This window comes from Triticum urartu, chromosome 4 (assembly GCF_003073215.2).
Source record: "Triticum urartu cultivar G1812 chromosome 4, Tu2.1, whole genome shotgun sequence".
Classification (NCBI taxonomy): domain Eukaryota; kingdom Viridiplantae; phylum Streptophyta; class Magnoliopsida; order Poales; family Poaceae; genus Triticum; species Triticum urartu.
This window is the reverse complement of record NC_053025.1, coordinates 88,118,578-88,141,883: the sequence shown is the minus strand read 5'-3', so window position 1 is coordinate 88,141,883 and position 23,306 is coordinate 88,118,578.

Genomic DNA, 23,306 nt, shown 5'->3' with positions numbered 1-23,306 from the left:
TTGCCTCTTCGGGAGGTTCAACAGTTCGTACTCGTGTGAACCTTGCACTTGGCTCTTCGACTCTTCGGAAGGTCCAACAATGATGATACTGCAGTACAATATGCTTCTGGCAATCTGACACCGATTGGACTGCTGCACGTCCACCGCGAGGGCGAGGGAGAGGGAGAGGGCACAGTAGTCAAGACCCTCTCCTCATCCTGCGAACCACCACGCGCGTGGGCGAGAGAGAGGCGTAGTAAGAAAGCTTCTCCTCGTTCAGCGAGTTGACGGGACACATCAAAGAAGTACTAGTACCAGTCCATACCGCATCCTTTTCGGTTAATATGTATTAATTTGAAATGAGAAAAATACACTGGCGGTCAATGTATGTAACAATACGCTCTTTACGGTCACTATATATAGTTTTGCGGTGATTATACGATCACTAGCTCATCGTAGAGCATCGTATTGCACCCTACTGACCGGCCACATAGTCTACGTGGCACTTTGTTAACTGGATAAATTGTCACTTGGTTTCTGGGTCCCACCTGTCAGTTGGCAAAGCAAAGAAATTAGTTAAACAAAACTTTACGTAGGCGCGACAGGAGTCCAACCCTTGCGCGCGAACAACCCTGGCTGTGTATGTGAGTGCATGCATGTGTACTCCCTCGGTCTTCCAACAAAGAGTGTACATCGGCTAAAAAACAAAGAGTGTAGTACATCTACACATCCAATGCATTTGGTCTTTAATCTAAATCGATATTGATTGACTAATGCACCAACTTGTGCTCTAGGTATAGGCTACATGTCTATCCTTAATTAAAGCATGCAACGACCACTACAAAAAAATACACTTCCGTGATGATATGTGTTTGTCACAGTAGGTCACGTTTTTTGACATGCATGTACATCTATGACAATTTTATGACAAAATCAAGATAGTCATACCTGTGCTGTCATAGAAGTGTTCCATGACATTACCAAAATTATCATCATGGAAGTGTCCACTTCCATGACGATAAATCGCGCGTCACAGAAGTGCTTTCATGAGGGGTGCCCGACACATGGCATCCACCGTAACGGAACGCCGTTAAGCTATCGGGTCCGGTTTTGGATCCGATAACCCGTTAACAGCCCCGAGCAATGGGGATTTTCCACGTGTAAAATCATCATTGGCTGGAGGGAACACGTGCCGGCTCGCCGTTGGGACAGATGTCATCCACTCATTGGACCCAAAGTTCCTATGATACGTCGACACGTGGCACGGCCCAACAGAGGTCCATTCCCGTGAAAGGGCCGGCCCGTTTGACTTGGTCAAAAGGTGGCGGGCTGGCCCACAACAATCCTGTTAACGACCTGTTCACATATAGCCCATTTACAACCCGCTAACCCAGGGCCCATTTATGGCCTATCCGAATTAGGCCCAGTAGCGTCATCTGGGCCGTCCAATATAATTCTAGCCCGTTTTAACTTCCGGCCCATGTATGGCCCATGACGTCTTTTGGCCCATATGAGGCCCTTAGTAACCCTCGGCCCATTAACGGCCCGTGGTAAAACTGGCCCGTAATGAACAGTGTATCACTTTATACCCATTAACGGCCCATTATTCCGTTGGGCCATTTCCAACCCATGTTATGTTTCGGCCTTCTCAGGGCCCATTTATTCTTGGGCTCATTTCCAGCATTCGTTTACTTTTGGCCTCTTACTGTCATTTTCTGCTTGTGGGCCAAATTTAGCCCATGGTTACAGTCGGCCCGTTTGTGGCCCGTTAATACGTTGGGCCATTTTCATAGCATCATCAAATACGGCTGATTAATGACGGCCCGTTATGGTCGGCCCATGAATGGACGATTTCAGCTCTAGCCCAGTTATGGCCCCTTATACGGCCCGTACAAGGCCCATAGATGAGACGGCCCATAGAAGGCCCATGGATCCTATGGGACGTAGAAGGCCCATTGATCCGATGGCCCATAGAAGGCCCATGGATCCGACGGGCCATAGAAGGCCCACGGATCCGACAACCCATAGAACGCCTGTGGACGGCCATGGTCACAACAAGGTTTGGGCGAGTTGGCCCCCGTTTGAACGACATAGCATATTCAAAGAATTATCCTACTCTATACTATCACCTCTAAAAAACATACACTATACAATAAAGAGACTAAGGCATACAAAAGTAGAATAATCCTACACTATACAATAATGAAATTACAACCGATTTTACCCACTGGGCATTATGGTTCGGCACACCGTGATAATAAAGCATACACAAACAACAAATTACATACACTGGGGCAAATACAACTCATACATCATGGACGCGCATCAACATAACTTACCATTTGAACTATAATCTCTTCAGAAAATAGGATTGGCCGGATTTAGATAGCACAAATTTCAGTCTGCAAAATCTCCAATTCCTTCATTTTACCTCAGTGTCTTGTTTCATTTTTTTGACTCCTGCATCTAATACCTGCATGTCCAGTCTCAACTTGTTGATTGTACGTTCAGAATCATGTACACGTTGTCTTGCCACCTCTAGTTGATGCTCGAGAACATCAGCACATTCCAATTCCAATCCATAATCATTCGGTAACGGCCATGCCGCACTGCTCACAGATCTTTGTGTTGATGTCTCTTCATCCTAAAATGTTATTCTCTCTCTTTTGACTAGGGAAAAAATATAGTTACAACAGTGAAGCGAGCAAGACAGACTATTTTGTACATGGCAAAACAGGACTAAGAATAATCTTACACGTCATGAAGCATAAGCAGGTGATATTTTAAAAATTATAAAAAGGTAGTTTGTGCAGCCTGCATACAGAAATCTCTCTTAGCTCACTAGAGGAGCATGATGTTGGGGCCCAATCCAAAACACAGACAAGTTACAAATTTAGACAGCACGTTGCGTAGAAGTAAGCAAGCAGTTGGCCATTCTGTTGCTCAATTAAAGTCTTAGGGAGCATAATGCACAGCAGAGGATTTCATACGAACATACTACAGCAAGCAAAACTATGCAACCATTAGCCTAGTATAAACTATATTGTGAGCCTCATTCAATAATAGTTGGTTAATAAACTTCAAAGCTTCAGGCACACTTCGGCAGAGTAATTAAATGGTAAGGCCTTTAATTATGTGAACTAATGGTTATACAAGCACCCAACATGAGGCATCATTCTTTGGGCATCTCATTAACTGAGGACAAATAAAGCAATTGAAAAGAGCAAATTAACTATGCCTGAAACAAACAAGGAACTGAACTGTTGAGTTGGATACAGTGACTTACCTTAACAGGTTGAAGAGGCTCAGCGCAGCTCCTACTTCTCTTGCAAGGCTCCTTCCTAACATCTTGTACTGGAAATCCTCAATCTTATCTTCATTGCACCCCCTCTGCAAGGTGACACAAACTAGTTACTCGTCTCCTTGGAAGATAAATATGCATACTTTCTCGTCTGTGAACACAAAAGGATGAGATTATAACAAAACAACACCACATAATGAAACATGCCGCATCTCTTGCACTTGCACACAATGAAATGAGCATTTACTATGTCTGCACTATGTAAAAACTAGGCATACCTTCGAACTGGATCTCCAGGTACTCTTGGAGAGCCTACTTTAGTGTACAGCCAAACCTTTATGTCACCTATGAGTTAGACAAGGCCCCACTACAGCCCTTAGTGTTTAAATCATTGACAAGCTCTATTAAAGTGTTAGGTCAAGAACAACAAGTAATCAAAGCAAACAGTCCTAGTATGGCTGGCTGATGCAAACAAGCAATTGAACAAATGTGTGAGCAAATCTTACATATCAAGAAAATAAGCAAAGAAGGAGGCTTAAAGACCATCACTTGACTGACCAGATTTAAGGGGCATTTAAACATCATGTGCGACGTATGAACTAACATAAACATTGCATATTCCAGATTCTACAATTGAATGCACATGTATTAGGTTATGCCATGTATGATGATGCCTAAATGTACACTACAGCAGGCAGGAGTGATTCATCATTGCACGCACAATTGAATTGTAGGTTAGGGGCTAGTTCTATTCTGCCTTTTTAGGGCTTATTGTCAAAATAAGCCATAAAAGATGTAAAGAAGTCATTTTTGAGTTATGGGCTTGGGCTTAACTAATTTCGCTTTGGAGGGGGTGTTTCGGGTAGAACCTCACTAAAAATTGAAGGGAAGGGGAATAGTGAAATGACTCTGTCTTCCCTGAGCCTATAAGACGACACAACCTCACTCTCTAACGCACACGTCACACCTCACCCTAAAGTAAAACAAACACGCAAGAGTTCAATTGTCCTGCCCGCTTGCATCTCCTCTCCCCTTTCCCTCTACCTCGATACCCTGCCTGCAGCACTAGGGTTCCTCCAGCAAGCCGCCGTCACTGGTCCTATCTGGCCTGGTCCTCAATGATGCTCTGTCCAGCTAGGCTATGGCTGGCCGGCGGGGGGTAGGGGCAAATCTCCCTAGCTGCTCCTCCCTCTGGTGCCGCCCCTCATTCTCATGGTCTCTATTAGCTTCTCCACTGTGGTTTTGCTCCAACGCACTACTCCAGGAGGCGCTGCACAACTACGGCTGATGCCACACTGCGGCAGAAGGCACCTTATTCCCCCTCCCCACCTCCCAGGCCGTGGCCTTGAGGTGCTGTTGAAGGATGAGCTCATCCAACAAGGTGAGGATCTCCTCTGATTTTTTGCCAAATTTTCATTCGATCCACTATACGATGAATTGCTATGAGCTGCTTCTGTTGCTGCTATATGATGCGTTGCTATGAGCTACTCCTGCTGCTGCTATATGATGAATTGCTATGAGCCGCTGCTGCTATATGATGAATTGCTATGAGCTGCTGCTTATATGATGAATTGCTATGAGTTGCTACAGCTATATGATGAGTTGCTATAAGCTGCTCCTGCTGCTGTTGTATGATGAATTGCTACGAGCTGCTCCTGCTGATGCTATATGATGAATTGCTATGAGCTGCTCCTGCTGCTGCTATATGATGAATTGATATGAGCTGCTCCTGCCGCTGCTATATGATGAATTGCTATGAGCTGCTCCTGCTGCTGCTGCTTATAGTGAATTGCTATGAGCTACTACTGGTATATGATGAATTGCACATTGCTACTGCTGCTGTATGATGAGTTGCTATGAGCTACTCCTGCTGCTATATGATGCTTTCAGGTGGTGCTGCTATATGAATAAACCATCCACTTGGACCATCGAATTTCAATAAATAATTGTTCTTCATTTAAATGCGGGTCATGCGTTTTTGTTTAAATTAGGCAATGGGATCTCTATGGAAAACATTGACCAAAGTAGATTGTGCCAAGTAGATGGTATCTTTGTATTTGCATTTTGAGCAAATAGTGAAGGTCTGTTTTCCTATCATGATACTGCACTGGGTTCAATTTTTGATGTTTGCAAGTCAACTTAATTTTCATATGGGCAGCAAAATGAAAAAATATAATGCAATCTAGACTTTTCACTGATCATACCAAAGATAAGCTAAAAACGCAATGAAAAGAACTGGTTGGCTTATTACATAAAGCTTATATTCACAGGTGCTTATTTTCTTAGGATAACTCGTAATAAATGTCCCTAAGAAACTTGGCCTAATAGAACTGACATACAAATAACATGTCACGATGATTGCAATGGAGAGTGACGTACCATGGCACACTGTATAGGCTCACCGCTGGCCTCTCCTTTTTTTGCAATGTTCCATGAAATTGCCACATACATCTTGTACTTTTTCATTGTGTAACCCTATCTGCAAGTTGACACGGCTAATTTCAGACATCTCTACATGATAACACATTGCATATCGCTTGCGCATATTTAAACCACCAATTAATGATTGTGTGCATAGCAAAAACTAGCCATGACTCTGTGTGCTGGACTAGCAGGCACTCTAAGGGAGCCTAATGTAGTGTACTGGAATTCCTACATGCCACCTACGATTTTGTGTAATGTACTGCCTCTGTTCCAAAATATATGTCTATGTAGAGATTCCAGTATGGACCACATACAGATGTATATTGATGCACTTTCGAGTGTAGATTCACTCATTTTGCTCTGTATGTAGCCTACGGAGGTACGAGGTAGTATCATGTATGACATCTACATATCTAATTTAGTAGCCAGTAGTAGAAATCATTGTCTGCACAAAGGGATTACTAGTCGAAAATCCTAGCAAAGCACACAGGCAGACACGGAACAATACAAGAGAGAGACACACTTACAAGATCATAGCAATGCCTCGGTCCAGGATCTTGGTTGGCCAAGCTGTTAGATCCAGAAGAAACATCGTCCTTGTAGCTTTTGCCAACTGCATACCAGGTAACAGCGACCTGTTAGTATATTTGAAGTACATCGGGTAGGTGATGCTGGATGGGTTTAAAGGTGACAAGTACCTAGGCCGTGGCGAGTGCTTGGCATCTTGCCATACGGTGGGAATCAGGTTAGAAACGTCAAGGGTGATGACGCTGTGCTGGCTGTCGGGTCCGGTAAGGACCTCTAGAACCATGGAGTAAGGTGTTTGTGGAGCAGCTCCGGTAGGGTGGACTATGGTGTGGGCGAAGAGGATCTGTGGTCGTGGACGAGGGCGTAGGTGAAGCTGCTCCGGCAGGGTGGACTACGGGGTGGGCGAAGCGGATCTATTTCCGTGGACGAGGGCGTAGGTGAAGCTGCTCCGGTGGTTGGGTTAAGGATGGTGTCGACGATGCGGATCTGCGGCCGTGGACGGGGCGTCAAAAGCTGCTCTGGTAGGTTGGATGAGGGTGCAAGGAAGCGGATCTGAGGCCGTGGACTTGTGAGTTGGCAAAGCGGCCCTAGTAGGGTTGAAAATGGTATAGGCGAAGCTACTCCGGTGCGGTTGACGATGGTGTCGGTGAAGCGGCTCTGGTAGGGTTGAGGAAGGTGTCGGCGAAGAGGATCAGAGGCCGTCGACGAGTGCATCGGTGGGGCGGCTCCGGGGGGTGGGGGTGGACGAAGCGTCTCCGGTGGGGAGTGCGAATGAGCCACTGCAGATGTGCTGCGGTGGATGAGAGTACCGGTGAAGCAGATTCAGCACCGTGGACAAGGCTGGCATTGAATGGGCTATTGTACAGTGGTGGATGAGCAGTCTACTTGTTTCTAGGGGAGGTGGGAGGGTTACATGCGGCCGCAGAAGCAGATCCGGCGAGGTGGACGCTGCTGGTAGTGAATGGGCTCTGGCACGCCGTTGGATGAGCAGTCTAGGGTTTCGAGAGGGGAGGGGAGAAAGGCCGATGAAGTACGGACGGCGTGATGTGAGATGCTCTGGTGCTATGGAGTTAGTCGTTTTTGTGGGAGGGGGAGAGGAAATGGAGGTGCCGTGTAGTGGGGGAACCGGAAGTTACCAAAGCATCCCCGACCTATTATGTAGATGAGGGCGGTATTGTAACTGTTGGTTTCCGTGCACCAAGGACACAAGGGGAATTTCGCATGCTAAAGACTAAGGTGGCGGAAATTTTAGAAGGAGGCGGGAGCTTTTGCCGCCCGCGGGATCGTTCGTATCCAGTTTCAACTAATTTTGGACCGTGCTAGCAGGTAGGTCATGCGAGACTGTGTACACGGGGCATGCGTCAGCAGTTAATAAATGGTGTGAAATCCACCCCAGAAAAAAAGACAATAACTCAGGATGATGCGCCGATAACTTGGACGTTCACACGGGCGTGGCCAATCATACGGGTGTAGTGGCACGTTCACAAAAAAGGGATCAAACGCCCAACCTATGTATTTCTCGTGTAAATAGATAATTTAGTGCAATTGGTTATTTACTTTAAACATAATGCATTGACGTGTTAGTGTAAAGGCGCACAAAAAGAAATGGATATTGTAGTCCGCTACTTAAAAGTGTTACCTCATATGATTACATAGCCTCCATTTCATAAATTGCGTACCCATTGAATTCATATATGAATATTACATATATTATTTCATAATATAACCTTAAATCATCCAAGACTAATGATTTTGAATGCAAGAGTAACAATGGTGCATGTACATGATAGCTACATTGGTTGTTTGAAGAAACATCACTATAACTTTGGCATGCACAACTGAAAAGGTTTATTTAAATAGAAAAAATCGTTATACGTCAGTGTCCAATCTTTATAGCGTTGAATTGATATTGTACCTTTGGCCACGATACGAAGTAGATATTGATTTATGTTCAAGCGATGCACGTCCACGATCGTAGATAGTGATACGTGAATGAATTGTGCAATATCTCTCACACTCATACATATCTCATTTCCCTGTGGGCATCGGAATCATACACGTGCACTTCGTGTATTTCTCTCCCTCCATCAAGGTTAGAATTCATCTTTCTACCCCGTCTTACAAGTCTCTCACATAGAAACACACACGCTCTCTCTGTCGAACACGCCCACCCGTTTAATTCCACCCATCCACAACCACTAATGTCTGAAAGTATAATAATGTCTCTCACACATATGCCTAAGGTTAACTCGAGTTCCGGAACCATATGAATACATACAATGGGATTCCAGCAGAGCACCTTTTGTTTTGAGATTTCGCTCTCTCTCTCCCTCCCTCTCTCTCTCTCCCACACACACACACATTGTTTCTCGCTTCATTTTTCCGACACTTGCATGCACACAATTTTGTTTATCTTCCTGATGCTTTAAGTATGCCTCGCACAAATGCTATCTACCTATCCCTAAATATATCCAAATATGTGTCACACAAACTCCTTCTCCCAACTACCAAGATGCCCATGCGTTGCACCGAACATCAAGATGCATTTGTCTGAGTAGTTTATCTTGTGGGAGAAAAGGATGAACAAGGGAATGCCTTATTTGCAAATGCGGAGACGGGTGTAGGTATCTTTTTGCAAAATTACCACAATTTCCTTCCTATCCGTCGGGTATAAATCGGATGGCCTATATTGCAGGATGGCAGGAACACCATCATCACCAACTCTGTTTTTATAAGAGTAGGGATATGCAAGTGTCACTGCCCCCCTCCCCCCCCCCCGACACACACCCACACAACCACACACACACACTTCCCAACACCGAAGGAGTAGGGTGACACCTCGATCTTGATACTAATCTATCGACTGGCTTCTCTCTCAAACACACACACACATTACCGGACACCGAAGGAGTAGGGCGACACCTCAATCTTGATAGTAATCTATCTACTCATCTTTCAAACACACACACACATACACATACACACACACACACACTCGCTAGTTGTGCCTCTGTGCCTACCGCGCACACTCTCGATACGTCTTTCTCTCCCTCCCCCTCCCCCACCCCAACAATGACAGCAGAAGGGTGACAACTCGATCTAATCGTAATCTGTCAATTGGTTTCTCTCTCAAACATTGTGTCTCTGTGCCTCGCTCGGTAGCCCCTCGATATGTAGACTTCTCGCGCGCGCACAGCTGTAGTGACGATGACGTTGAACCCAGTGTGCCTTGTTTTTACCGGCCTCATGTGATAGTTTTCACCATGTTTTCTGTTAATTAACAAAGTAACCTTTTCTTTGTTACTACTAGTGAATCTGAAATCATTCGGGGCAGACATAAAATATATCACTTCTACCCAATTATCACAGTAACTATTTTAAAAGAAACTAGCTGGATGCCCGTGCGTTGTATGGAACATCAAGATGCATTTGTATGAGTAGTTTATCTTGTGAGAGAAAAGGATGAACGAGGGAAGGCCGTATTTGTGAACGTGGAGAGGGGTGTGGGTATATTTTTGCAAAATTGCCATAGTTTTCTTCCTATCCGTTAGATATAAATCCGACGCCTATATTGCAGGATGACACGCACACCATCATCACCAACTCTGTTTTCTACTCCCTTTGTTCCTAAATATTTGTCTTTTCAGAGATATCAACAAGTGACTACATATGGAGCAAAACGAGTGAATCTACACTCTAAAATATGTCTACATACACATCTGTATGTGGTAGTCCATTTGAAATCTGAAAAAGACAAATATTTAGGAATGGATGGAGTATAAGAGTAGACATGGAGATATATCTCCAGCATGGTCTACAACAAAAATGTGCTGGACTGGTTAGCGCCGGATGCTCGCAATGCGATGACATGAGTTCGAATTCTGTCTTTAACTTCAGATTTTTATATTATATATTACTTATTTAATATATACTTCTTTCGCTACTGTACTGACAGTGGAACCCACAGAGTACTTAGAATACAAGATTAAGGATGGACTTGTTTCTTTTTAACTTTCTATACGAAGCTGTAGTCACCCTGCAAGTCACGTGTACACTGTACATGCAATTAAATTTTTATTGAGGGACAATCATACATGCAATTAACTCAAATGGATTGGATGTCACTCTATTAATTCCAGCATAAGAGCATCTCCAACGGCAGCCGGCAAATTTCCTCCCGCTTCCTTCCGCGGAGGAAGACATCAAACGGCAGTGGCATACATTTTCACAACTCTAACCAACCAGATGAAATTCATGCAAACACAGACTGATTTCATATAAGCATGAAGGATTTCGTATAAAAAGCCGGATCTTCATATAAACATGATGGATTTCATTACATTTACATGAACTAAGAGGTGCCAATCCGGCTCTCTTGTATAATTAATACCCCCTCCGTCCAGAAATACTTTTCCTAGAAATGGATGTATCTAGACTTATTTTAGTTATAGATACATACAATTTATCCATTCTTAGAACAAAAATTTCCCGCCAGCTAGAGAGGGAGTACATAATCTAAATGGCCGCCCGTGGATCCCTTTGTCTTCCTCATGTCCGGCAGACACTTTGCGGGGTCGACGAAGGTCCTCGGAAGAGACAAGAAGCAAAGAAACCACCTGAATGCGCAGTCGTCGCCTCGGCGGTGGCCTTCATGGGACCCAAGTGGCGGCGGCCTCCCGTGTTCTACTTCTCCTCGATGATGGCGGCGGACATGGAGAAGCTGGCCACCGACTCGTCGCTCTCCACGCACCCGGCTTCTGTCTCTGCCTGCATGGCGCTGCCGCAGGCACGGGAGGCGCACCCACAGACACGGGAGGCGCAACACCGCAGACAGTGGTGGCGCGGTACGACGCGGCAACGACGACGCCTGTACCGGTGTGCTCGCCACCGTGCAGGCGTGGAGCAACTCGCCACACCTAATCGAGCTGAACTGGAGCGGCAAGTTGCTGAACCACGCGCCTGCTTGGGGCGGCAACTGGCTCTGTCGGGCCAAGCAAGTTGGTGAAGCACCGAGCGGCCTCGCCGTATCCGGAGGGCTCGGCGGGCCACCTAGCCGGGTAATATGCCGGAGAACGGCTCCTCGGAAGCCATCGGAAGAGTGGAGAAAATGGTGAAGGAGGACATGGGGGAGCGGTGGAGGGGTGCGATTCTTGCCCGCTGTCTGTCTGGCCTCGTGTAAATAGAGGGCGGACGGTAGGAGCTTTGCCGGCATCTGGCCTTGTTTAAACTGAGGGCGGACGGGAGGAGCTTGGCCGGTGTTGCGTTTAATTCCGGCACACTCATGAACGGACGTGTGGCCGGAGTAGGTTTCTCGGTTTGCATGCGTGTTTAACGGAGGAGTTTGATGGAGGCGAGGAGGCGTGTTCAGCCAGGCGTGCAGCGGGCGGCGCAGTACTATTCAATTTGACAGCGGGCTACGCAGTTCCTGATACGGCTTTGATCCAGACGAGGGAGGGAGTAGCGGTTCTCGAAATGTTGAACGACCAATGCATCCTCCTTCAATTAATGCATGAGGGAAGTAATGGGAGGAGGACCGGGAAAAGAGGCTGCACGATGTGAATGCAACACAGTTTGCCCTCATATAAAGGCGCCCCTCCATTCCAATGCATCTACCACATCGTACGCACCTAAGCATCACTACAAAAAAATACACTTTCGTGATGATACGTGTTTGTCACAGTAGGTCGCTTTTTGTCATGCATGTACATCCATGACAAATTTATTGACAAAAATCAACATAGTCATACCTGTGCTGTCGTAGAAGTGTTCCATGACATTACCAAAATTATCATCACGGAAGTGTCCACTTCCATGACGATAACTCGTGCGTCCCAGAAGTGCGTTCGGCAAGGGTGACCAGCACGTGGCATCCACCGTAACGGAACGCCGTTAAGCTATCGGGTCGGGTTTTGGATTTGATAACCCGTTAACAGCCCCGACCAATGGGGATTTTCCACGTGTAAAATCATCATTGGCTAGAGGAAACACGTGTCGGCTCATCGTCGGGACAGATGTCATCCACTCACTGAACAGAAGCCGCCTATGATACATCGACACATGGCACGGCCCAACAAGTTTAAATGGGCCGACCCAACTAGAGGCCCACAAGATTTTGCAGACCATAATGGGCCGGCCCAGCTAAAGGCCCACGACATATTACGTACCATAATGGGCTGGCCTAGCTAAAGGCCCACAAGATTTTGTGGGCCATAATGGGCCGGCCCAGGTAATGGCCCGCAAGATTTTTTTGTGCCATAATGGGCCGGCCCAGGTAAAGGCTCACAAGATTCTAGCAGGTCATAATGGGCCGGCCCAGCTAAAGGCCCAAGATTTCACCGACATTAATGGGCCGGCCCTGATGTAGGCCCACAAGATTTTGAGGACCCTTGTAGGCCGGCCCATTAACTGTCTGCCATGTTTTGGGCCAAATGCCGGCCATATTTGATATGGTCTATTAATGGCCTGCCACGCTCCGGGCCTAATAGTGGCCCATATGAGATCCGGCCCGTTAAAAGCCTACCACGTTCTGGGCCAAATTACGGCCCAGATCAGGTCCGGCCCTTTAAGAGGTTTTGGGCCTAATTATGGCCCATATCAGATTCAGCCCGTCAACTGGACCTATGCTTTTGGGCCCACTTGCTAAAGGCCCACTTAGTAATTCGGCCTGATATTAGTTTTGGCCTGTTAAGGGCCCGTTTAACATTTCGGCCCTATATTAAATTCGGCCTGTTAAAAGCCTGTCATATAGTTGGGCCTAACTACGGCCCGGTTTGCATCCGGCCTGCTCGCAGCCGATATCTGATTGGGCCAAACAAGGACCCAGACAATTTTGGCCTGTTAAAAGCCCGTGATTTGATTCGCACAATCATGGGCCGGGGTTCATTTTGGGCTGCTGCGTAACTAGTAGGAATTAAGAACAAACCTACTCTATACAATAAAGAAATTACGGCATAGTAACTAAGAATAAACCTACACTACACAATAAAGGATTTAAGGTATATTACATCCACTGGGCATCAAAGTTCGCCACCAGTGATCATAAAGCGCAACGAAGAAGCAGATTACAAAAACTGGGCACCCATTGCAGCGTAACATAATAATACTGAACCGAGACCACTTCCAAGACAGTTCAAGAAAGGTTAGCCTTGCGGGGGAACTGCTGCGCAAGCTGCTGAGCAAGGCTGTGAGACCGGCCTAGCATGTCGGTCATAGCTTCCAGGTGTAGCTGTTTAGCGATGAGGTTCTCATTGGTGTTCTCCGCAATCTTTCTTAGAGATAGGACTTCAAGTCGAAGTTGAGTTGCAGAATGCCTTTCTGCTAGAATCTCTCTCTTGACTGAAGAAGTCGAACTGATTCAGACAATGAATTCTGTGAGCTTGTCTGACTGTTAGTCTCAAGTAACTTGAACACTGCATCAAGACAAGACTTTGGGGTTGTCTCGCTATCTTCAAGATGTTTTGCCTTCTTTGCTGCAATATATGTTGGGTTTGTCTCACAGCCTTCAGCAGACTTGTGCATGCCATCAGGCATATCACCCTGAAACAAAGCAGAGAGATGACAGGTTTTGCACGTGTATAAACAAAGATGATAACTGTTCTGTCAATTCTATCCAATTTCAAATTAGAAAATAAAGAGTAAGTTCAAAATATCAATAGCATAATTTGGCATTGTTCATAATGCGGGGAGCTTCACCACACTACTGGATTACCATGTCAACATAACAAGCATAGATGAAGGGCAAAGAAAATCATTGTATCTATTTTGGATAATGTGCATGGCATGTTGTTCATATCATCAGCCACATCAGTAAGATAAAACAGGAGATGACAAGGTGCAAACGTGGGCTGCTTCACCACACACTGGATTATAGATCCACAAAAACAAGCATACATATAGGGAGTATTAAGTAATGTGCATGGTATGAATAAGGAATTTGGTTTTACAAGTAAAACTTAGAACTTACGGTTCTTACGAACATGCATTTTGGTAGAAACAGCAAACTAAACAGCAGTAAACGATAGGGAGTATGAGCAAATTAAACAGCAGTTGAGGATAAAGGCTTTAGAAGGACTGACTTACATTAACAGTTAACACCGGCTTTATAATGCCCTTCTCCATGTCAAGGGAAGGATAACTCAAGAATTTCAGCACATAATCTTCTTCATAAGCATTGCCTGTACTCTACATTTTGTAGAGAGTAATTATAGATATGATAATACTGGAAGGGATAGAGGATAATGAAGATAAGATGCAGATTGATGCTACATAATCAACTACCAATCCCTGGAAGTACAAGCATTATAGGACAAAATGTACTGACAAGAGCAATGGGCTACACTTCTGCACTGGCATTGTCTGTGTATTCTACTTGTTGGTAAGATTAAATATAGATCTGATCTTTTTTAGTAAATGGTGGGCGAGGGAGATAAGATGCAGAATGCTACAAAATGAACCAATCCCTCTTCCCATAATACAAGAGTGTTTTGAACACTGGTGTACTGTACAAAACGTTCTTATATTATGGGACGGAGGGAGTAGCTGTTAATGTAAGTACAGTGATAGACCACGTTCAGTCCTTACAAGAGGACTGCAGAGCTAAACCTCTTCAAAAGCATTGGGTTGATTCTAAATTTATGTAAGAGTCCATACGGATCTTATAATGTCCACCAAATGGACGATTACGAGGCTAACATGTGCAGTGATGCTACATAATCAAACAGCTATGAAAGTAAGTATGGTCATACAGGGCAAGAGGTACTCACAAGAGCAATGCAGTGTGCAGTATAGTTGCGAGATTTTGTGGTCCCTTGAGAATGAATGTTCTTCTGCTAACAGTTTTCATACAAGTGAGACATTAAGGCAAATGCAGAAATGTAGTTCAAATTGTGATGTGATATCATAGACAGTACCTTACGCTGCAGCCGAGACCAATGTGTAACAAGATTATTCCAGTCACCGTCGGATAAATGTAGCACCGGAGACTTTACAGAAATTTCGTTCAGAGGCTTGCCATCGAAGTGCGCTTGCCTCAGGTAGGAACGATACTTCATCAACGAGTGCTTGAAAAGCGCAACCAACCCTTGCTCGTCATCACAATCCAGTTTGCGCCTCGCCTATTTAAAAGAATGAAATCTTGTGTCTTCTGTCAGCAGAAACATATGCAGTAATGACCATGAATAACATTAGTACATTACTTACGCGTAAGTTGCGGAGGAAGACTGGAAATTGTTCTGTGTCTGCGGTATAATCTTTCCATGAAGGAAAGATGCGCACAAAGTTCCTGACAACAACATAAGCTTCGTCTTCTAAACTGGGAAGAAATGGAACAGGGGTCCTATTTGCTGCAATTGGGGCTCTCTCTGGTTCGAAAAGGGATTTGGCAACTGGATTTGGTGTACTCTTTGCTGGAATGGGGGTTTTGTGTCGTAGCTGGTGCTATGTCAACTGGCATAATCATACTGTTTGCTGCAGTTGGGGTCTGCTGAGTTGGGGCATCAGAAATGACCAGTGTAGTAGGGCTAGAGTCTGCTAGAGTTGGGGTATTTTGTGGGTCAGGTGATATTGCAACTACACCTAATGGGCTATTTGATTTATCAGGTGCCACTACCTTTTCCAAATACTTTGCTTGTGCTCCTCCATGATCAGCAATCGCCCTCTTCCTTTTGAACGTCTGATACACAAGAACAACATTTGAATGGATAAATATGGTATGATGACAGATGGAATATGTACTGAAAATGGATAGGCAGGGCGTATTCACATACACGATGTGTAAACTAAGCTAATGGCAGTTCAACAAAGTAGAAGCAATGCAAAGCATCAGTTGCAAGATATGTGCGAGCAATGTAACCTTGGAAAGTTAGAGCAAGTACCTTGATGGGTGAATAAGATAGGGCATCTTCCTCTGACTCCTCCACTAGGGAGCTACATTGACTTAGGTCTCCCTCTAGCTCAGAATCACTGTTAGGATCATATTCTGAGCATGAATCTGTAGGTGGAGAGTGTTTGCATTGCATTGCATCCAGACTTGATTTCAGTCCCTTAATGCCAAGTTTGACAGCCATGGCATTGTTCTGCTTTATTCTTTTCATGCGCGCAAGCTCATAATCATTATGATGCTTGTTCAGAATCTGAGATTCATGAAAACATAAAAAGTAGTCAGATTATCTATGGAATGCATTGCGGTTTCAACTCGGAGAGTGTCTCCCTATAAACCCCTGCATATGCAAAGTTCACCTCCCCAACCGTGCTGACCAGACCACACACAGAGATACACACCCCGGCGAACATGCATTTTCGAAACTAATTTAGGAACATTTAGCTGACCAATTAAACAACTCTGTTTTAATAATATCAGATTCGTATTTGAACAACTAAGCTTGTTTAGCTTGATGGGTGGAGCAGTGTTATTATGACACGAAGCATGTATTCTGATCGTATAGTGATCATAAAAGGGGGAAACTCTAAGCATATATTTTTTAGCAAAAGAGGGTTTCCCCTCTGATTTCTATTAAAGAAACCACCACGGAACCAACATGATCAATTAAACCTAAGCATGATCAATTCAAATATTATGGCTATGCCATGGAAGATTTGAAGCTGCAAACCAGAGAAATGATAAGAACATTCATTGTTTGCTTCGAACTAAGAACTAAATTCTAAGAGCTGAAAAGAAAGTAGAGTAACCAAGTTAAGATCTATTTTCTGGTTGAGATCAAAAAGTTGAGGAGATATGAAGTACCACCTCTCTTGCGGCGCCGTGTAGGCATCGGGGGTGCGATGGCTGTCGGTGGCGTTGAAGCAGATCTGCGATGGTAGACGGGTGCAAGGGGTAAGTCCCTGTTGCGGTGGAAGAGAAGGTCGTGTGAGCGGCCCCGGCAAAGAGGACGACGACGCCGATGAAGCGAGAGGACGCGATGCAAGGCTATTGGTCCGTCGCCGTGGATGAGAAACGTCCATCTCTAGCAGTGGACGACGCGGTCTTGGTAGGCGCTCCGGCATGGTGGAGGACGGTGGCGATGGATGTGGTGGAGGACGGCGGCGATGGATGGGGTGGCGGACGGAGGCTGGTGTGGGAATGGGGTGTTCTAGCGCGGACGGTGTATGAATGGGAAAATGGAGGGAGAGGTACGGGGAACCATGTTTTTGGGACGCGCCTGTCTGAAATATGGGAAAGTTACGAACTTATCCCCCGTTTCAAATTTGGACGTCTCGTCGGTTGGGGATAGGACGGTAATCTCGCATCTCCCAAATATTTGCCGGTAACTATTTCGGGCGAGGAGAGGGTGTTTTGCCGCCCACGGTTGGCGCCCATGGTGTATGAACGGGGCTGACAGGTAGGGCGGTTGTGTCACGTCTGATGGAAGTTACACATCTGCCCCTATTTAAAATATTAGCCTACATCTATTTCGGACGAGGAGAGGGTGTTTTGCCGCCCACCGTGTATGAATGGGGAATGGAGGGAGAAACAGAGGTCTTTCGGACGAGCTTGAATCAAATGAGTTTTGCCGCCCATGTTTGACGCCCACCGTGTCGGAATGGGCTCAGAGGCGGTCGTGTCACGTCTAATTGAAGTTACTAACCTACCCCTATTTAGAGCAGTGGAAATCGGGCCGATGGATTGTCCGTGTAATGGGTAGACAGTAATTTCCATCTCCCAAACACTTGGCTTCGGGCAGCCGATGTGGGAGTGGACATTTTGCTGTTTCTTTCGAATTTTGGGACAATAAGCATCCACGTTTACCCTGGCAACTAAATTCGAATCCATTTTGTATTCCTATATGAATCTTTATAAATCATTCTATGTGTTTTTATATATCTTCAAAAGGACGACAAAGATGTATTCCACTGTCATATATGAATATGGTTTACAAATGCCGATACTCAAATTCAGAAACTAGAATCCAGTTTAAGGTGAATTCGAATATTTGGAACACTTCATGTCCAACTCAAATGTCACACGCAGCATAATGTGTACTCCCATTTAGATATGTACACAAGCGATGTATCAAGATTCAAATACCGAGTCAATCAACCAAGAATGTACGGAACTAACAGACATATAAAGACTTATAGAGTATATGGATCAATAATATCAACTAGCATACATAAGCCAGGCCGCTGTACTTTTTTTGGCTACAACAGCATCCTTTTTTTAGCCAGCATCTTGGCCCTTTCCGATGCGTGCCACTTATGGTCCATCTATACTAGTATCGCTGAATGCACATTCAGCCCGATTGGCATATTTGTAGGTCTGGCACAGCAATCCAAATGAAATGTCTCCTAGTATTATCAATTAATACAGACTTGTGCTCAAATAAAATTACAAACAAAAAAACAATTATTACATGATCTCTAAAACAAATGGTTTGATTGATTACATGAACAGACAACACAAAGGTTATTCAACTATGGAAAGAACATTTCACCTATGATTTACCAAGTAGGAATTTAATTTCCTTTTTTCCTTCAGGACCTTAACAATCTGGTCAGTCTCAGCTTGCTTCGTTTTGAAATCCACCAAATATTTAATGGTTGTCTTGAGTACTGCTTGTGATTGTGTTGTTTGCTTCCTCAACATGTCAACTTCATCTCTAAGTGCAGAAGCAGAATCTCTTTCTACCACTAGTTTAGCCTCTAGAGCATCAGCAGTTGGCAATTCATAATGCATGATTGGGCCGGTGGCACTGTTGTGGGATGATGCAACGTCCATGGGGACCTCACTCTTTGATCTTGGGCTAACCTATTTTGTCATTAAAGTTCCGATTGGATTCAGAAAAGTTGAAGTTAGCAAAACATCTCAACTGGGAGTTATAACAGCAAACTAGTTAAACAAACAAGGAATTAAAGAGTTTCAAGTGGATGCTGAAAAGTAGTTATTAACATCATTGTAACCCGCTGTTGCAGCAGCAAAGCAGTTAAACAAACAAGTAGATATTTAAGTTAAGGCAAACAAGTAATTCTTAACAGTAAGTATCAAACACATAGATAGGCGCAGTCTACAATATGATTAATAGGCTGTGCCATTATGTAATCAGTAGCAAACTAAATTAAGCCAAGCAACGTAATTGAACAATTTTGCAATAAGTGGCTAACTAAAATTCCGAGAAGCAGGTAACTGAACTTACGCTAGTTCTTTGTACAGGCACACTGCAACTTCTTTTTCGCTTACATGGTTGTACGAAGGAGTCCATGGCATCAATTGCTTGGATACGCAGTCCCAATACTTCTTTCTTCCCACACTGCATGGGTAAGTCTAATGGTTAATCTGGTAAGATGGTGCGTCCTTGATATGTTATATGAGGACGTGTAGTCAGACTAGTTGTAGCCAAACACATCACACTGGCTTTTACTGTATATTTCATGCGATTACTTTTGGAATATCAAGATCTAAGCAATCTACAATAGGATGAAAAGACTGGCATCCTTCACATTATTGGCGAACTCAGTTCATAGAAACAAGCAATTCAACCATTTTGTGGGTAAATCAAAAGCGCCACTGGAATATTTTTCACTATCCAATCATACAGGAAAAAGGGGGCGACGCCACCATAGGGGCTGGTATGGGCGGCCACCTCAGGTGGCTGGAAAGTGTGCACCTAGTTTGAGTCGTCCAGGTTGGCCCATGCTAGTTTTGTTCGTCCCAACGCACGAGCAGGCAATGTAAAAAATGAAGAAAAATGTTTCAATTTGGATGGGCCAATAACATAAGTGCAAGGCAGGCCCTATAGCAGGCTCGCGGCCCAAACGAGCGCCTCCCATATCGATCGACAGCAGGAAAAATCCCAATTCATTCGCTCCAGCCTCCAGTCTGGTTCGCTCCTAACCTAGCCGCCGCTGGACAGACCGACACAGCACTTCCTCGCGCCCTCGTTGGAGGGCGGTCGCCGGGCTTCAAGCGAACGGAAGGACAAGAAGATGAAGATCCAACCCTGGGTGTAGCCTGTGTGGGAGGCAGCGGCGGCAGCACGGGCATGGCATCGAGCTTGCGCAAACGGACAGTCGCAGCTTGCAAGAGTAGCATGCGCAACGAGCAGGTACATCACATCCCTGATTATATCTAATTCAACTCTTCAATTTCTGGCCAATAGTTAAACCTGACGGTGTTGTAAAACTGCTTGTATGTAGGGAATCTATGAGAAAATGAAACCAATTTCTACTTATTTTATAACTCCCCCAATCAATACTGAACTGACTGAATCTGATGTATCTAATCAAGTTTCCGGTGCAAACATACAAGCTCATGTTGTTCTTGAGCCTGAAGTGTCTAATGAACAGACTGCTAATGAAGGATTTGATGCAAACATTTTACATGCTCCTGGTGATGAACATATAGTGTCTAATGAGGGATCTAATGCAAGCATTTTGCAAGCTCATTGAAGGATTTAGTGTCTAATGATGATCTACTATGTTGAGAGAGACAGAGATTTGCAGGCATTGATGACAACAAATTATAGTGCATTTTCATAGCTTGAGGAAACGTCGAGGCCATCTACCAGAAAGTCCCCGTATCATGACAACATAGCATAAATACTTTTCTAATCTGTTGTTTGAAACTATTGGCATACTTGTGCAGGATAGATATATTGATATGCAGTTTGCGCACTGGTTATACGTGCAATTACACTTCGATATTTTCAGCCAGAGAACGAATAATTCAAGCAGGTACAGACCATGTTTGTAGTCCTTGTACACCATGTTGCATTTTGTGTTTTTTGGTGCTTGCATCATTTAGTGTTTATAATCTGAACTACTTTGGATCATTAGCTGGTTTTCAAAGTGCATGTAGCTTCACATTTCTCAAGTTATGTTGATTTCCGGAGTGCAAGTGCCTTCGTATTTTTTAAGTTAAATGTTCGCCCCTGGTAACTTGAATTCGTGGATCAGCCACTGCACACAAATCATACACGAATGCCAGTACGAATTAAATGAAATGCAGGGACTTACGCTAGCTCATTGTACAGGCTCACTGCAGCTCTGCTTGCGCTTGGGATGTTCCATGTACAAGTCCATGTTACCACTTGCTTGGATGTGCAGGCCTTGTGCTCCTTGCATCCCCCTCTGCATTTTTGACACGGCGAATGGTTGATCAAATAAGAGGAATCGACCTTGATGTTGTACCGGAGGACAGATACTTACAAGGTTATACGGGTGTGCAGGATGTGTACCAGATCCGTAGCGCCGTCATGCTTCGCTAAAATATGGATTTGCTTGTTTCAGATGATATCTCCAGAAGAAATAAGAGTTAAGGTCAGAGTTGCATAGGCGTGTAAGCTAAGAGAACAGTGAAAGGATATCCAAACATCATGGGAACAGTGCACAAGGGAGTGATGTGTGGATACCTAGTTCGGGTCGGCATTTGGGCATTCTCGCCTAGCTAGAGTGCGGGTCACTTCAGAGCCGTTGAGGGTGATGCGCTGGTGTTGGCTGGCCGCGCATGGATGCAGATCTTGAGTGGTAGCGGAGCGCTACGATGCGATGGACGAGACCGTTGGTGAAGCCCCAACGGCCTCGGGGGGTGGATGTGCTCGGTGAAGTAGCCTCGGTGAGCTGGGAGATGGCGTCGGTGAAGCGCACCTGATGCGGTGGAACTCGGTGTCTGTGAGGCACGTCGGTTGCGGCGGCCGACGTTGTCGGTGGACCACCCGGTGCGGTGGACGAGGGCGTAGATGAGGTAGCTCCGGTGGGGTGGTGAAGCGCGACCGTCGTCTTCGTCGTCGTCGTCCGGCACAGAGGTGGCGAACGGTGGGGAAAGAGACGAGACGAGGGGCGATTCGAGGGTTGGCGGCGAATTAGGGATTTGAGCAATCTGGGCGCGGAAGGGGACGGTGGAGAAGAGAGATTTTGCAGGGCTGGAATTGAGGCCGCCAGATATTTCAATCCGAAACATGGAAGCGCGAACTTATATTGTCGTCGTCCTTTTTTGGGGGGGGGAGGGGGGTGGGTGGCTGGGTGCTACACGTCCGTCCGACACACGCGACCACCCCGACGGGACGATGCTTCGGTGCCTGACGGCACCTGCCTTTGTGTCCATGACATATGGGCCCAACAGGTAGCTGGCCCACATGTCAGTGACGCAAAGGCAGTTGCCTTTAAGGCACCGAAGCAGCGTCCACAATGACACGACCCTGGTTTGCCTGGTGCGCCTACATTTGAGAATGCAAACGAATCTTCTTTCATTTGCAAACGAATCTATATGTATTACCATGCCCGTGTTTTCCTTGCAATAATTAGTCATTCGAAATGAGATACTCCATCCTTTCACTTTTGTAAGTCGTTTCAAACAACTTAAAGTGTACTGTTTTGCACATTGTCTGAAATGTCTTCAAGGTCTTATAAAAGTGAATAGAGTGAGTACTATAAATTAATTAATGAGGAGTTATTTGAAAAAAAATCAAAACGGTACCCACGCTAACGTGGATTAGAGTGTGTCTCACATAATTAGTTATTTGAATTAGAGTGTGTGTCACGTAGTTAGTTATTTGAATTAGAGTGTGTGTCACGTAGCGATCTCCAATCCTAACGTGGATTTCGCATTTCGCTGTATCCACGCTACTTTTTTAAACAAATTCATATGTATATGATGAACACCATGGTAGTGAGAAAAACTTTTGGATGGATTCAAACATATGACCTACAAAATAGCACAACAAATCGAGTCAATGTTAACTTTTCGAAACCTAGTATGGCACGAATTCGAAATAATTACCCATATGCATGGTCCTCAGTTCAAATCTTACAATGTACACTGAATTGAAACATCGATATTAAGTCTCGTACTATCTACATTCAAATGTTGTTTTTAGCCCCCCGCCCCCCGCCCTCGCACACACGCTACATACTTCCTGTATCGGTCAACCTTCCTCTTCTAACCACCTTAGGAAGCTATCGGTTTCCAACACACATTCATTCTTTCTCTCCATGTTTCGATCTCTAACTCTCTCAACTACACAACCCCCTTTTTCCACTCTGTTACCAAATGTATTTACCTCACACACCCGCCATTGCACCCCATGCCGAGCTCTCTCTCTCTCTCTCTCCCTCTCCCTCTCCCCCTCTCGCGCTAAATACATGC